Source organism: Sminthopsis crassicaudata, chromosome 6 (genome assembly GCF_048593235.1).
Source record: "Sminthopsis crassicaudata isolate SCR6 chromosome 6, ASM4859323v1, whole genome shotgun sequence".
Classification (NCBI taxonomy): Eukaryota; Metazoa; Chordata; class Mammalia; order Dasyuromorphia; family Dasyuridae; genus Sminthopsis; species Sminthopsis crassicaudata.
In genome coordinates, this window is record NC_133622.1 from 93,375,476 (window position 1) to 93,392,874 (window position 17,399).

At 33.7% G+C, this 17,399-nt stretch overlaps 1 pseudogene; it reads right to left on the reverse strand.

Annotated features, from left to right (window-relative positions):
- Positions 1 to 6,778: 6,778 nt before the first annotated feature.
- LOC141547277 (ADP/ATP translocase 3-like) lies at positions 6,779 to 7,556 on the reverse strand (annotated as a pseudogene).
- Positions 7,557 to 17,399: the final 9,843 nt, after the last annotated feature.

Here is a 17,399-nt window from a genome sequence, read left to right on the forward strand (position 1 = left end):
TAGATTTAATAATCTTCATGCTCCATCACAGCATGGAAGTATCTCTAAAGCCTATGCAAAAAGGGCAGGAATATTTCAGAGTATATGTTTTAATAGAGAGGTTTTTTAGATTAAAATATACTCCAGAACACCAGACTTTCATTATTTGATTGCTTCATATGCTGGCCACATAGTACCTGCTTTAAAAAATATAAAACATCATAGAATACTAGAGGCATTTTCACTTATACATCAAAAGGGGATTCCCGCTCTATAATTCCATGCAATGGAATAGTGTCTCATTATAACTTGCCCTTCTCTTCCCCTTTCAAGTCAGTACTTCCACTGGATCTGGAGCATCAGGAAGATCCTGTTGAGCATTCCATTTTCTTCAGGATCATGTGTTTATCCTCTTCATTTCTCATGGGCATCTGGGTAGAATTTTTTTATTTTGATTTTTTGTTGAAGTTTTTTTTTTTCAAAACATATGCAAGGATAATTTTTCAACATTGATCCTTGAAAAACCTTGTGCTCCAATTTTCCTTCCCCTTTTCCCATTCCCTCCTCTAGATGGTAAGTAATCCAATATATATTAAACATGATAAAAACATATGTAAATACAATATAGTTTCCTGTTTCTTGCCACTACAAAAAGATCTATCACAATCATTTTTCCACATAGAGGTCCCTTTCCCTCCTTTAAGATCTATTTGGAATATAAGCTCAATACAAACACTGCCAGGTCAAAGATTATACACAATTTGATAATTCTCTGGGCATATTTCCAAATTATTCTCCAGAATGGTTGGATCTGTTCACAATTGTACTAATATTCTCTGCAAGATTCATAATTAGGTTTTCCTTAGCCAATCTGAGAGATGTATAATAGTATCTCAGAGTTGTCTTAATTTGCATTTTTCTGATCAATAGTGATTTAGGGACCTTTTCATATGACTAGAAATGACTAGAAATTTCTTCCTCTGAAAATTGTCTGTTCATATTCTTTGATCATTTATCAGTTGGAGAATAGCTTGAGTTCTTATAAATTTGAGTCAATTCTCTATATATTTTAGAAATGAGGCCTTTATTAGAACCCCTGAATGTAAAAATGTTTTCCTAGTTTATTGCTTCCCTTCCAATTTTGTCTGCATTAGTTTTGTTTGTACAAAAATTTTTTAACTTAATATAATCAAAATAATCCACTTTGTGTTCAATAATGATATCCAGTTCTTCTTTGGTCAAAAATTCCTTCCTTCTCCTCAGATTTGAGAGGTAAACAATCTTATGGTCTTCTAATTTGCTTATAATATCATTCTTAATGACTAAATTATGAACCCATTTTGACTTTATCTTGGTATACAGTGTTAGTTGTGGGTCAATGTTTAGTTTCCTCCATATTAGTTTCCAATTTTGACAGTAATTTTTGTCAAATAGTGAGTTCTTATTCCAAAAACTGGGGTCTTTGAGTTTGTCAAATTCTGGGTAGAATTTAAATTTTCTAACAAGTGGTTTCTAGAAAGTGGAAACATCTAGAGAAATAAAAGAAAACCAATCAATCAATAGGTATTTAAGTGCCAACTTTAAGCACTATGTATTTTCTACCCTGGCAAACCCTAGGGAATACAAGAAAAAGATAAGCAAAATTAAATTCAATTTTAATTCTCTTTAACTTGATGATAAAAGATAATCCATTCAGGACTATGGAAGCCTCAATAAAAAGGTGGAAAAATAGTGAGTTAATCACAGAGCCAAAAGGCAATTAAAAAAAAAATGCCAAACTAGAGTTTAAATGTTTAGCTTATTACTTCAAGTTCTGGTATAACAGAATGCTGAATTTAGGATTGTAAAGTATTTGGATTAAATGCCTTAAAGTAGCCTAAAAAAAAAAAAAAGCTTTTGTGGAATTTCCATAGCAAAAGAGATTTTTGTAATACTGTGTTCCTTTATGACACAGAACTTACATAAATTTCTTTGAAACCTCTGAAATAAGGACAATGGATCTTCACTTTAATAGGAAATAAGAGAAACATTCTTCAGCAAGTCAATAGAGTTAAAGCTTCTAAAAAAATCATTGGGGTTCTAAAGAGCCTGAGTTACTGAGGGAAAAGAAGAGAATGGGATGGGAGCAATCTAGTCTTATTTTTTTTCTCTCAAATGCTCTCCTTGCCGTTATTCATTCACATATGATTCTTTGTGATGTCATTTGGGGTTTTCTTAGCAAATATGGTGGAGTAATTTGACAATTTGTTCTCCAGCTCCTTTTACAGATAAGGAACTGAGGCAAACAGAACTAAGTGAGATATCCAGGGTAAGGTCTTCTTGACTCCAGATTTAGAACTCTCTCCATTGAATGACCCAGCTTACCTCCTACTAGGAGTAAGAGATAGTTAAGTAAATCTTCAATTGTACTGCTCAGACAAAATATTAGTATTTTTGTTTATCTTTTTCTCAATATTTCTTAGGGGTTTTTTCATTGTTGTTGTTGTTTTTTTTTTTTTTTTCAAATAAGAATTTTCTTTAAATTAACCTATCCCTCAAATTAAGCAAATAACTAACCTCTGAAAATTTCTAATTTCTAACATGAAAGTGCTGGATTAGATAATGTTTGCCAAGTGTATTCAATGTGGCTGATTCAGAAATGAAATAATGTCTGAGATGAGAGAGATGATCATCCCTACTGTATTATTTTCTGATCTGACATTTTGTTTGAGACACTATAATTAAAGAATGACATTAACAAATTAGCATATAAAGGAGTGATATCAAACACAAAAACTGAAAAATTCATATTGACTTAGAAAACTTCAAATTAAAATTATCTATGTTGTACTATATTTTTATTAAACAATTCCTAACTACACTTTAATCCCCTCTGTTCTAGAAAAACATATCTAGGAGACCCATGGGCCATATATGAACTATTAAGGGGTTAATAATGATCATCTTTAAATATCTGATGGGTTCTTACATGGAAATGGGACAATAATTATTCTTCTTTGTCCAGAAAGCAGAGTTAGGAACAGCGAATGGAAGTCTGTTATAAAGGGCAGGAGTGGGAGGAACAGAACAAAACAAATAAACAAAAAAACCTTTCTAGTAATCAGGGTTGTCCAACAGAGAAATTAACCATTTAGGATTTTCTGAGTTCCCCCAATATCTTCAGCTGTGTTCAAGTGAAGACTAAATACTTGAGAGGGTTTATAGACAAAATCACTCTTAAGCTATTGATTGTAACAAACCAAAAGTCATTCCAACATGGAAGTCTTGTTAAATATTCTGATTCCAAAATTTCCATCTCATGATTTATGTGACTTTTCCCAGGGTCATGCAGGAAGTGGCAAAACTGAAATCAAACCCAAAGCTTCTAAAGCCAAGTCCAGTGGTCTCTCTATTAGGCCTTTAATCCAGAACAAACTGTGCTATATGCAAATGGAATGAAATTTCTGGCCTTTTAGTGATGATAATCTGCTGCTAATGACAAATGGAATTAAAATAGAAAAAAAATGAGATCTTTCACAGTTATGACTAGGAAAAGGATTCTTATAAAAGCTACATATATCAATTTTTTTCACAGAATGATAGAATGGAAGGGAGCTTAGAGATAATCTATTCAAATTTTTTCATTTTACTGTAGATGAGATTTTATAGTTTACAAAGTTCTTTCCTCACAACAATCACAGGTCAAATAATGCATCATCTCCATTTTGACAAAAAGTAAACTGAGGCTCATTAATATTGTATAATTTGACCAAGGTCAAATGGTTAATAAATAAAGGAAAAACAATTTAAATCCATGTCTTTTCTTTCTGAATTAAATGTTCTGTTCTTGCTGTTATTGTGTACAATGTATTCCTGGTTCTGCTTGTTTCACTCAATATCAGTTCACATAAAGCTTTCCAGCTTATTCATCATTTTCATAGAACAATAATATTCCATTACCTTCATGTACTACAATGTTTTCAGTCATTCCCCACTTGATAGGCATCCACTCATTTTCCAATTCTTTGCTACCACAAAAAAGATGGCTACAGACACGTATGCACCTATGGATCCGTTTTCATCCTTTATGATTTCTTTGGGATAAAGACCAGTAATGACACGCTGGGTCAAAGTTTTATAGCCTTTTGGGCATAGTCCCAGATTGCTCTTCAGAATGGTTAGATCATTTCACAACTCTCCTAACAATGCATTAGAATCCCAGTTTTCCCACAAATCCTTCAACATTTATTATTATCTTTTCCTGTCATCTTGAGCTACATATATTCTTGCTGCTGCTGTTACTGCTTCTATTATTCACACTGTCAATATGTTGGTTAGTTTTGCTAAAATGCTTTTTTTCTTGTTTCAATTTTTTTGTTCTACATGATAGTTTACTAGTCAGGTGACAGGAAAGGATATATGTGGAAATAAAGATTATATCAAACAAAATACCAATACAATGAAGTTTTTAAAATAATTAATGAACAAATTTAAGAAGTCATTTTGGAGCAGTCTTTTCTTGGGCTTTAACATCTGCCATACACATAGCTACAAGGACCCAATGGAGGCTCCTGTTAGCATCACATAATAAAAAATTATTTTAAATTATATCATCAAACTAAAGTTCAAAGTACAGTTTATGCAAAGATATTACTACTAACTGAGCTCTGAGGTAGGACAATGTCTTATCTAAATTTTGAACCTCTCTTAGAACCTATACTAATGTACAACTTAAGAGCAGTAGTAGAAAAATCTCTGATGAAGATGAAAAATCAGGATTTGATTTGTAATTACAACTTACTGGCTAAATTACTCTGAACAAATTAACTTTGTTGAGCCTCAGTTTCTACAACATTAGTAGAAATAATCATACTATTTACCTTTCAGAGTTATAAAGGGGATTAAATAAATTATACAGCAGGGTGAAAAACCTTATATACAAGCAAGCTATTACAGACAGTTTATTTATACCCTTTCATCCTCTTTTACCTAGTCATTGATTAACATTAGAAGGGATGTAGTGATAATGCCTAAAACTTTTAACATCATAGAATAATGATTTATTATAATGAAACTGTCAAATATTTGTCAAGTCTGAGTAAAGTTTAAGGTCAAAATTCAACATCAGTGACCTGATCTGTGATCAGAATTGTTGAAATCTGATCCTGTTTCCACCAAACTTTACACAGTGTAGATACCTAATATTCTAAACCCAGGTCAACTGCCTGGAATCCTTGTTCCACACTTCAAAACAATTTGGCGACTTTATTGCTTTTATATTTAGGTTAAATTTCCTAGCTCCAGGAATTTGATCTTGCTCTATCTGCCATAGATCCTTGATCTAGTTTTCTCATTCCTTCAGCTCCAGATCTATTCTAAACCCAGTTCTAAGCCAAGTTTTCAAAAACCCACTCAACTACAGCACAATCTTCACACTTCATGCCTGGTATTTTGAAGCCAATTCATCATGTGTCCTACTGATTCTCTTTGATATTAGAGTTTCTTGGTTTAATTGCTCTGGAAGTAGTATAATTGGCAGAGATACAAATTAAAGACAAGTGTATTTTGGTACATTATCTTTCACCAAGTTCACCTGGAGTCTCATTTACATTGTTCTCCTTACCAAGTGGCATCCTTCCATTATTAAAAGCACCATAATGTCTACCCATCTAACCAAATCCTGCTAAAGAATACTTTGGTTTTAATTTTACTATTTTAAATAGTCTCGTTTTCACAGTAACTTTATTTCCTCCTTTCCATTGAATTATTTGATAAATATGTAGCAATGCCATTAGATCAGAACAAACTAGCATGTCCTCTTTCATGACATTTTCATGTGGTTGTGAGTTTACATTTAATTATGGAAGCCATGATTCATGCATTATTATATATTTGATGCTTTTCATCTTATTAAGAAGAGGTAAGAATAGGTCATTGATTTCCAAAAATTTATAATTATATTATATTACATTCCTGCTTGTTGCAAACTGACAAGCTTATATTCTCCTGGCATAGTAGGTGCTGGTGGAAATGATTAATACCATATACACCAAGAAATAATGAGAAAAGTAGAAAGAGAAACCTAGACAGGATTCAACACTGTAATTATAAAATTTTATTATGACTGTCCACAGAGACTCTTAATGTTGATTATTCTGATATTTATGTGCAGGTTCTTAATTAAGGTGATTTTTTCCCTTAGGATAATGATATTTAAGGCTAAATTCTACAAAAAGACATCCACACATATATCATTTGGATGTTACTGATGAAAGTACATGAGTCATTCAGTTCAAAAAGTGATTAAAAAGCAGGTACACAATACAGCTATAATATATGCCACATAACTATAAATGTGAGGCAGAGTAAAATAGAATATGGAGAACTAGCTTTGCAGACAGCAGTTAATCACCAAGTAGTTAATGAGAAGATGCTAATATACGAAGCACTAGGGGTTTACTAAAAAAAAGAAAATAAATCACTTTCCTAAAGAAATTCACATGATGACAGGTTCAAACTCTAAAGTTTAGTAGCCTTGTGACTTTGGACAAGCCATTTCATCTCAGAGTGAATTCAAGCAATTCTAAGAATGAAAGGTGCAAAAGTGACCAAGTGTGCATTGGAGGAATTTCCTCATGGGAAGCAAATTCACCTTGTGCCATTGTTGTGCCACAGTTTCCTTTTATTGTTCTGCCTCAGTTTCCCTAAATTGTCCTGCCTCAGTTCCTTGAATTGTTCTGTTTCAATCCCCTGGGTTATAGTTAGAGAATTTTCTTCCATTCATCATACAGAACAAGCCATGCCTCTTAAGAATAGTAGACTAGTCATCCTTGAAGAAAGGTTTGCCAGCTTCATCTCTAGCAATCTTCCAGTTGTCCTAGTGTCCTGATATCAGCTCCTTTGTATCCAGACTGCATCATCATTCCTGTATCAGCTTCCTGTATAGAGGAATAGGAGACCACACCTGCCCCAGCAGTCACCTTTTGTAAAGTCATCTAACTTATCACCATATGAGTGTTCTTGGGATCTGGGAACATACCTTTTGCTCTATTGCAAATCCCAAAATAGGCTGCTCTGTAGATAATGATACCCTGCACTGACACAAGCTACAAATCCCATCAGACTTGGTGATTGTCACAAAGCAGTCTCCCAGGCCTTTGATTTCTTTCCCAGTGCCAGATTTTCTAACATCACCTGCCAAGTAGGTTCTCACAAAATCAAAAGGGGTAGACAAAGCAAAGAGAAGTGGCTCCAGCAGCACTACCAGAGGCAAGATCACCAGCAAAATACCTCCAGAATTGTGTGCTTGTGTACTCCTCCCAAAAACACTTACTTATACTTATCCCTAAGGGCAAAATTAAAGGCCTGGGTGGGGAAATATTGATGATATTTGCTAAGTTACCTTGCCAGAAGGAAAGCATCCTTATTCTTTTGGAATTTGGACTATACATGCATTATGCCCTGGTATTGCTCATCTGCAGCAATTGGTTTACTTACATGCTGCATCTGTAGATCAGGACCACCACACTCTTGGAGATAGCAGCAATGATATAACTAGCCAAGAAGTCCTTGGTGAAGAAGATGGCCTATTTTATCATGATTACAGAGAAGGAAGGTGGTGGAGTTGGATCAAGAAAGTTGTTGAGAGAGAACCAAAAGCTGGGGAACTCATTGCAGCCTGCACAGTACCTTGCTACAGCTCCAACTGAAAACTGAACCTCAAATGTTTGAGAAACCTAGATTAGGTTCCCTCTCCTAAAAATGTCATTTATTCCCTTGCAAATATTGCCCTGTTCCTCATTTTTATGTTTTATCTTATTGTTAGAAATATCAGTTTCTACAGGTTATAGAGAAGATACTGCTTCACTATAAGAATCTTCCTATGTCTCTTATTTTATCATTATTGACCTTTTCCCTCCCTTTGGTCAATTTTCCCTCTTATTTATTTCAAAGTTTCTTCCTGGGTCCATGCCTTCCCATTCCTTTGAGTCTTAGTTGCTCTTCCAGAGCTTTGGTTATCCTTTCCTGGAAGCAAGATGAATTCCTACAGATAATATCCATTCTAAATTCCTTATCTTCCTTTACAGACTATCTCTCTTCACCCATACATTCATTCATTAGTGATATACTTCCCACCATTGAAAAAAAAAAAAAAAGATTTCTCCCTTATCCCCTCTTTTTCAATTGCTCTCTTTGCCCATTCGTCTCTAATTTGTCTTCTTCCTGAGATGCTTTTGGAGATATTTTCTATTTGTTGTTAAACTTTGCCTTGAGTTGGCTATATCACATATTCTTCTCTTTTAACTTCTTCATCTTCTCCCATTATATGTTCTCTCCCATTCTGTAATTTCATCCTCTCTCCCCACGAAAAAAAAAAAAAATCACCATTGAATCACCCATCAGAGAAGTATTATGAGGTTATGTGTTTGATATGTCAATCCTGTTTCTGCACTTTTCCTTCTATTTAACTTCTACTTTCATCTTTGCCTACTTTTGTATTTTTAGAAATTAATAGTCTCTCCATTGCTTTTTTTGTTTCTATTTGCCCTTGTGTGATGTATTTCTTATTTTTTTCCATATGTCTATTTTATAGGATCTTTGAGAAGCATATAATATTTTCTGGGGTAGTTTTTTTTTTTTTTCTGAGAATGTCTTAAATGGCATTTTTAATGGAAAACTTATTTTACTATTATTAGTTAGACCAGGTATACAGGGTTATGCCATCTTAGGTTGCATTTTGACTTCTGTTGCTTTGGAACACAGTATTTCATTCTTCCTTCTTTTTATGATGAGTGCAGAATAGTTTTGTTTTATTTAAATCTCCTTTCCTTTATTTTTGAATATTTTTTCTCCTGATGACAGCAGAATTTTTCACTGGAATTGTTACAGCATAGGGTCAATGGAAGTGATCTCCAGATTATTTTGATTGGCACTTTGTTTTCTGTGTTCAGTTTTTGAATATTTTAGTGCATTCTAGTGTTCAGGGTTGTGTTTTATTTTGTTTTGTTTTGTTTGACTTATAATTATCTTCTGAAAAAGCTATATTCCTTAATTTATTTCTTTGCTTTCTGCCTTAGAGAGTGATATCTCCACATGAATGGAGATCATGCTTTCTCTTTTTGCTTCTCTTCTTCCAGATTATTTTTTACATCTGTAAATTTACATTTTCACTTATCTTCTCTTTTTGTTTCTTAGGTGAAAAAAAAAAAGTGGTGGTCACTATAAGTTTAGTTTTTTGTCCCGTCCATTTGTTTCTGTTGTAAAGGCTATAAATTCTTCTTTTACAATTTTTATTTCTTTTTTAAACCATTCAGAAACAGGTTGCATATTAAGAATTTACTGGGTCCTATCCTTTATCATGCTGATTCATTTTCATTTTTCTTACAATAGTTATCCATAAATGTATGAAGTCTTTTCCTTTATCTGGAGGCCACGTTTCATTGTGCTGTTAATATTTTTCCCTGTCATTTCATCTACTTATGCTCAAGGTTTTTGGATTTTTCTTCCTCCTGAGATCTTTGGTAATTTCATTCTTTTTTCCCTTGCTTTCTGCTATTGCTCCTGCCTTTGTGCAAAGTGAGCCATTGAAGGAGAGTTAATCTGAGTTAACCCAAGTTTTACTTTGCCTAACCTTTAGCTATGTAGGTAGCCAACCCCGGGGAAGGAAGCAGTTAGCATTTGTACTAATCCAAATTTTTTCATTTGGGGGAGGAGTTGAGGCAGCACTAATTCCATTTCCTGATCAAAATTTGTACCAATCAGATAGTCTTAGTATTATGTTCTTGTTGTTCAGTTGATTCTGTCATGTCTTATTCTTCTTGAATCCATTTGATGTTTTCATGGCAAAGATACTGGAGTGGTTTACCTTGTCCTTCTCCAGCTGATCTTACAGACAAGGAAACTGAGACAAAACAGAGTTAAGTGATTTGGCCAGGGTCACATAGCTAGGAAGTGTGCATGGCAAGATTTCAAATCAGTTCTTCCTGACTCTAGGCCTGATTCTTTATCCACTGAAACAACAACTTGCCCCCAAGTAATAATAGGTGACATTAAATAGTGCCTACTATGTACCTGCATTTTTACATCATTTGAAGCATAATGGATTCTCTTTGAGCCCCACCCTCCCATTTGCAAATTCTGGCTATGTCTTTGTTCAAGTGTCTCTTATAAACAACATATTGTTGGATTCTAATTTCTAATCCATTCTGTTAATATTTCCCTTTTGTGAGTCAATTTATCCCAATCTCATTTATAGTCATGATTACTAACTGTAGTTACCTTCATCCTATTTTCTTTTTTTTTTTCATCCTTCTCTCCCTCTTGATTATAATCCTAGCTCATTTGCCCTTTGTAATATTATTTTTTTTATTAAAGTTTTTTTTTTTTTTTTTTTTTTTACAAAACATATGCTTGGGTAATTTTTCAACATTGACTCTTGCAAAACCTTCTTTTTCAAACTTTCCACTCCTTCCCTCCACCCCCTCCCTTAGATGGTGGGTAGTCCAATACATATTAAATATGTTAAAAAATATGTTAAATCCAAAATATGTATGTATATTTATACAGTTATCTTGCTGCACAAGAAAAATCATATCAAGAAGGAAAAAAAAACTGAGAAAGAAAACAAAATGCAAGCAAACAACAACAGAAAAAGTGAAAATGTTATGTTATGGTCCACACTCAGTTCCCATAGTTCTCTCTCTGGGTGTAGATGACTCTCTTCATCACTGAACAACTGAAACTGGTTTGAAACATCTCATTGTTGAAGAGAGCCACGTCCATCAGAATTGATCATCTTATACACTTGTTGTTGCTGTGTATAATGATCTCCTAGTTATGCTCGTTTCACTTATCATCAGTGCATGTAAGTCTCTCCAGGCCTTTCTGAAATCATCTTTTTGGTAATTTCTTACAGAACAATAAAATTCTATGATATGGAATATTATTTTCAAAGCCCTTTAATCCTTTAACATACAAGCTACTGGGGGTGGAGCAAAGATGACAACAAAATAGATAGATCTTTGAGCTCTTCCTGGCTTCCCTCAGATCAGCACCTGATCAAGCCTCTTGGAGTGACAGAACCCACAAATATCTGGAGTGTAACAAATTTCCAGCAGAAGATATTTTGGAAGAACTTTAGAAAAGGTCTATTCCAATGGGGTGAAGGAGGAGGGGGAAATGTAGCCCAGCACAGGGAGATCCAGGGCAGCCCAACCTCCAGGCACTGAGGAAATCTACTGAGAGGCTTTTACCCAAAGGACAACAGTATTGGTTACTCTTTCCTGGTTCAGAAGCCAGTATATCAGCAGAATAGCTATGTGATCTCCAATGCATCTTCAAAAGAAATATATTGAGCTCCTGGACCCCTCCTTAACTTGGGACTTGGCCACACTCACTCAGCACAGGAAGGAAACCACCAGAAGTGGCTCCAGGGTAGTGTGAAGTCATTGTCACCTGCAGAGGAAGTTTGAGATGATCTCCCCTTTTCTTTAAAAGCAAAACTAAACCTTTAAAAATTACTAAAAAGGGAGGTGGCAGAGCCAAGATGGTAGAGAGGGCACACATTTCTATCTGACCTCACCCCATGTCCCTCAAACTAATTAGCAAATTTAGCCTCTAAATTAATTCTGGACTGGCAGAACCCATGAATATTGGGGATATAACAAATTGCCAGCATAAGATCATTACAAAGATTTCCAAAAAAGGTCTGTTTCAATTGGACACAGAGGGAAGTAGGCAAAGTGAAAGCAGGCCAAGCACAGACTCTGAGTGTAGGCAGTTCAGACCTGGGTAGGCGAGGGCTCCACATGCCAACATTAGTGTTGGCTACTCTGCCCTGGTTGCAAGCCAGTAGATCAGCAGATAAGTTATAAAGCATCCAATACAAACACAAAAGGTAAAGATTGAACCCCAAAATGCCAGAACCTCACCGGACCTGTCCACACCCACTTCCCACTGGAATGAGTCCACACTAACAGTGCAGCCGCTGGCCCTTGTAGAGGAAGTTAGACGACCTCCCTTCCCCTAAAAGCAGATCTCAACTTTTTAACAAAAGGAGTAAAAAAGCAAAAAGAACTCTGATCATAGATAGTGTTTATGGTAAAAGAGAAAAACAGATTTCAAACCCTGAGGAGACTAAAAGCAGACTTTCTCCAGATGAAGCTCTAAAGGATGATATAAACTGGTCCCCATTTCACAAGACTCTCTTAGAAGAAATTTTAAAATATCTTAAAAGAGTGCTAGAAGAAAAATGGAGAAAGGAAATGAAAACTTGCAAGAGAGTTTGGAAAAGGCAACACAGAAACTATCTGAAGAAAAGTAATTACAAAATAGACTTAGTAAAAAAAAAATAGACTTAATGAAATGAAAAAAAAAAAAACACTTATAACTCATTAAAAGATAGATTTGACAAAATGGAAAAAGAAACAACTCCCTGAAAAACAGAATTTGTGAAATGGAAAAAAAAAAATCCATAGAACAGAACAACTCATTTAAAAATTAAATTGGACAAATGCAAAAAAAAATGTTTAAAAAGTAAATGAAGAAAATAAGTCACTAAAAATCAGAACTGAATAAATGGCAATGAATGATTCAATGAGACATCAAGAATCTGTCAAGCAAAACTAAAAAAATGAAAAAAAAAAAAAAAAAAGGTAAAATACCCAAGTGGGAAAACAACTAGTCTAGAAAATAGATCTAGGGGAAACAATCTAAGGATTATTGGACCTCCTGAAAACTATGACAAATAAAGAGACTAGACACTATCATTCAGGAAATCATCAAAGAAAGATGTCACAGAATCAGAAGATTAAAAAAAAAATTGAAATAATTCACTGAACACCTCTTGAAAGAGAACCCAAAATTAAAAAGTGGCTAAATTTCAGAACTATTGAACCAAGGAAAAAATATTACAAGCAGACAGAAAAAAAAAAAAAATTCAAATTCAGAGAAGCCACAATAAGGATTACCCAGGACCTAGCAGCTTCTACCTTAAAGGATAAGAGAGCATGAAATCTGAAATTCCAAAAGGTAAAGGAACTTGGAATGAAGCCAATAATAAACTATCCTACTAAGCTGATCATTTTCTTTCAGGAAAGAAGATGGAAATTCAACAAAACAGGTGGATTCCATTTATTTCTGATGAAAAGACCAGAGCTAAACAAAAAAAAAAATTGACCTCCAAATATAGATCTCAAGAGAAGCATAAATTGTTAAAAAGAAAAAACTCTTGAGAACTGTATTTCTGTTATAGGTATATATAGAGAGTTCATGAATAATTTGATTTTACTGTTATAATATAAAAAAGAAACTAGAGGTGGAAAGGGGACTGTTCTGGCAAATGGGGAAAGCGGAGGGGAAATGAGGGAAATTACATATCAGAAAGAGGCAAAGAAAACCTATTATAATTGAGGGAAAGAATGGAGGGGGGTGAACATTGTGTGAATATTTGACTCAAAGAAAGAATATTACACATATTTGCTTTCATTTCTCTTACCTTGTAGAAAAGTAAAAAGGGAAAGGGGGGAAAAGGAAGGGATAGGCTAAATAGAAGGGAAAACAGAAGTAATAAGGGAAAGGTATAAGAAAGGGGGAGGGACTCTAAAGGAGGAGGGCTGCTTGAGGCAAGTGGTGCTCATAAGTAAAATATTGGGAAGGAGGGAAAAATGAAAAGGAAAGAGAAAAGTATAATTTGGGGTAAATAAGATGGCAGGAAATACAGAATTAGTAGTTTTAATTGTAAATGTGAATGGGGTTGAACCTTCCCATAAAGCAGAAACAGATAGCAGACTGGGTTAAAAGCCAGAATCCTTCAATATGTTTTTTAAAAGAAATACATTTAAAGTAGAGTGATACATACAGAGTAAAGATAAAAGCCTAGAGTAAATTGTATTATGCTTCAGGTGAAGTAAAAAAGCAGGGGTAACTATCCTGATATCCTCAGAACAAGCAAAAGCAAAAATTGATATAATTAAAAGAGATAAGGAGGAAACTATATCTTGCTAAAGGGTAACATAGATAATGAAGCAATATCAATATGAAACATATATGCACCAAGTGGTGTAGCATCTAAATTCCTAAAGGAAAACGTAAGAGAACTACAAGAAGAAATAGACAGCAAAACTATAATAGTGGGAGATCTCAACCTTGCTCGCTCTGAACAAGATAAATCAAACCCTAAAGAAATAAAAAAGAAGTTAAGAAGGTAAATAGAAAACTAGAAAAGTTTGGTATTTTAGATCTTTGGAGAAAATTGAATGGAGATAAAAAAAACTGGCCATATATTAGTCTGTAAAGACCTCAAAATCAAATGCAGAAAGAGTAAATTCTTTTTTTTCAAAGCACAGTGCAATAAAAATTCAATAATGTAATAATGTAATATACAATAATGTAAGTGGAAAATAGACCAAAAAGTAATTGGAAACTAAATAATCTCATCCTAAAGAATGAATGGGTGAAACAGCAAATCATAGACACAATCAATAATTTCATTCAAGAGTATGACAATAACAAGACAATATACCAAAAATTGTTGGATACAACTAGTGTGGTAATAAGAGGAAATTGTATATCTCTAGATGCTTATTTGCATAAAATAGATCAATGAATTGGGCTTGCAACTAAAAAAGCTAGAAAACAAACAAATTAAAAAACCCCAATCACATACCAAACTTGAAATTCTAAAAATAAAAGGAGAGATTAATAAAAGATAAAAAAAACTATTGAATTAATAAATAAAACTAAGAGTTGGTTGTATGAAAAAAATTAATAAACTTTCAGTTAATTTGATTTAAAAAAGAAAAGAGGAAAATCAAATTGTTAGTCTCAAAAATGAAAAGGGAGAACTTTTAATCAATGAAGAGGAAATTAGAGCAATAATTAGGAGTTATTTTGCCCAACTTGATGCCAACAAATGTGGCAGAAATTTGTGGAAAGGTAGGGAAAATTGGAACACAAGATTTTGCAAGAGCTAATGTTGAGGAATACGCATATGTTTTGAAAAATAAAAAGCTTTGATAAAACAAAGAACTTTGTTCATAAATAGCTTTTATGGAAACTGAGAAGAACATACCTCAAACCCTGAGGATACTAAAAGCAAATTGTCTCCAGATGAAGCTCCAAAGGGTGATATGATTTGTTCTCTATCTCAAAAAGTTCTCTTGGAAGAATTCACAAAGTATCTTAAAAGAGAGAGAGTTAAAAGAAAAATGGAGAAAGGAAATGAGAACATTACCAGATAATTTAGAAGAAGAAATATAGAACTTATCTGAAGAAAACTCCTTAAAATTAAATTTAGAGAAATGGAAAAAACATACAAGTCCTTACAAAATAGATTGAACAAAATGAAGAGAAAAAAATAACTCATTGAAAAATAGAATTTGTGAAAGGGGAAAAAACCCAATGAGCAAAACAACTCATTTAAAAGTTCGAAAGGCAAAAGGAGGTAAAAAAGCTAAGTGAAGAAAATAATTCTATAAAAATTAAAATTTAATAAATGGAAGCAGGTGACTCAAACAAAACCAAAAAAAGAAAAGAATAGAAAAAAAATGTAACATACCTCATCCAAAAAACAATTGACCTGGAAAATAGATCCAGAAGAGACAATCTAAGAATTATTAGACTACCAGAAAACCATGCTACAAAAGATCCCAGACACAAGGAAAACTGCCCTGATGTCCTAGAAGGTTTTTAAACACCCTTTGGAAGAATTCACTAATCATCTCCTGTAAGAGACCCCAAAATTAAAACTCCAAGGAATGTCGTAGCTAAATTTCAGAATTATCAGATCACCATCAAGAAATTATTCTACAGACCTGAAAAAAAAATTAATCTGGAAAAAAAAATGAAGGTGACCTAGCTCTACCTAAAACTATATTATAAAGCAGTGGCCATCAAAACCATTTGGTATTTTCTAAGAAATATATTTATTGATTAGTAGAATAGATTGGGTTTATAAGACCAAATAGTCAATGCATATCATAATCTAGTGTTTGATAAACCCAAAGAGCACAGCTTCTGGCATAAGAACTCACTATTTGACAAAAATTGCTGGGAAAATAAGATGAGTATGGCAGAAACTAGGTGTTGACTAAAACCTAAAATATTATACCAAGATAAAATTGAAATGACTTCATGATTTAGACATAAAGAGTGATGCTATAAGCAAATTAGAAGAACAAAGGATAGTCTACCTCAGATCTATAGAGAAGGAAAGAATTTGTGGCCAAGGAAGAACCAGAATACATTATTGAATGCAAAATGGATAATTTTGACTATATTATGTTAAGAATGTTTTGAACAAACAAAATCAATACAGCCAAGAATAGAAGGGAAGCAGTAAACTGGAAAAAAAATTTTTTTACATTCAAGGGTTCTGATAAAGACCTAAAATATTTAGAGAAATGAATGACTCATTTATAAGAATATAAGCATTCTTCAGGTTATAAATGATCAGATAAATTGGAGGAACATAGGATAGTTTACTTCTCAGACCTGTGGAAAAGGAATGAACTTATGTTCAAAAAAGAGCTAGAGATCATTATTGATCACAAAGTAGAAAGCTTTGATTATATCAAATTGAAAAGTTTTTGTACAAACAAAACTAATGCAGAGAAGATTAGAAAAGAAACAATAAACTGGGAAAAACATTTTTACAGTCAAAGGTTCTGATAAAGGCCTCATTTCCAAAATATATAGAGAATTGACTTTATAAGAAATGAAGCCATTCTCCAAATAATAAATGGTCAAAGGATATGAACAGACAATTCTCAAATGAAGAATTTGAAACTATTTCTAGCCATATGAAAAGATTCTCTAAATCATTAGTAATCAGAGAAATGCAAATTAAGACAACTCTGAGATACCACTACACACCTGTCAGATTGGCTAGAATGACAGGGAAAGATAATGCGCAATGTTGGAGGGGATGTGGGAAAACAGGGACACTGACACATTGTTGGTGAAATTGTGAATACATCCAGCCATTCTGGAGAGCAATTTGGAACTATGCTCAAAAAGTTATCCAACTGTGCATACCCTTTGACCCAGCAGTGTTACTACTGGACATATATCCCAAAGAGATCTTAAAGAAGGAAAAGAGACCTGTATGTGCAAGAATGTTTGTGGCAGCCCTCTTTGTAGTGGCCAGAAATTGGAAACTAAGTGGATGCCCATCAATTGGAGAATGGCTGAATAAATTGTGGTATATGAATATTAAGGAATATTATTGTTCTGTAAGAAATGACCAGCAGGATGATTTCAGAAAGGCTTGGAGAGACTTATATGAACTGATGCTGAGTGAAATGAGAAGGACCAGGAGATCATTATATACTTCAACAACACTACTATATGATGATCAATTCTGATGGATGTGGCCATCTTCAACAATGAGATGAACCAAATCAGTTCCAATAGAGCAGTAATGAACTGAACCAACTACCCAA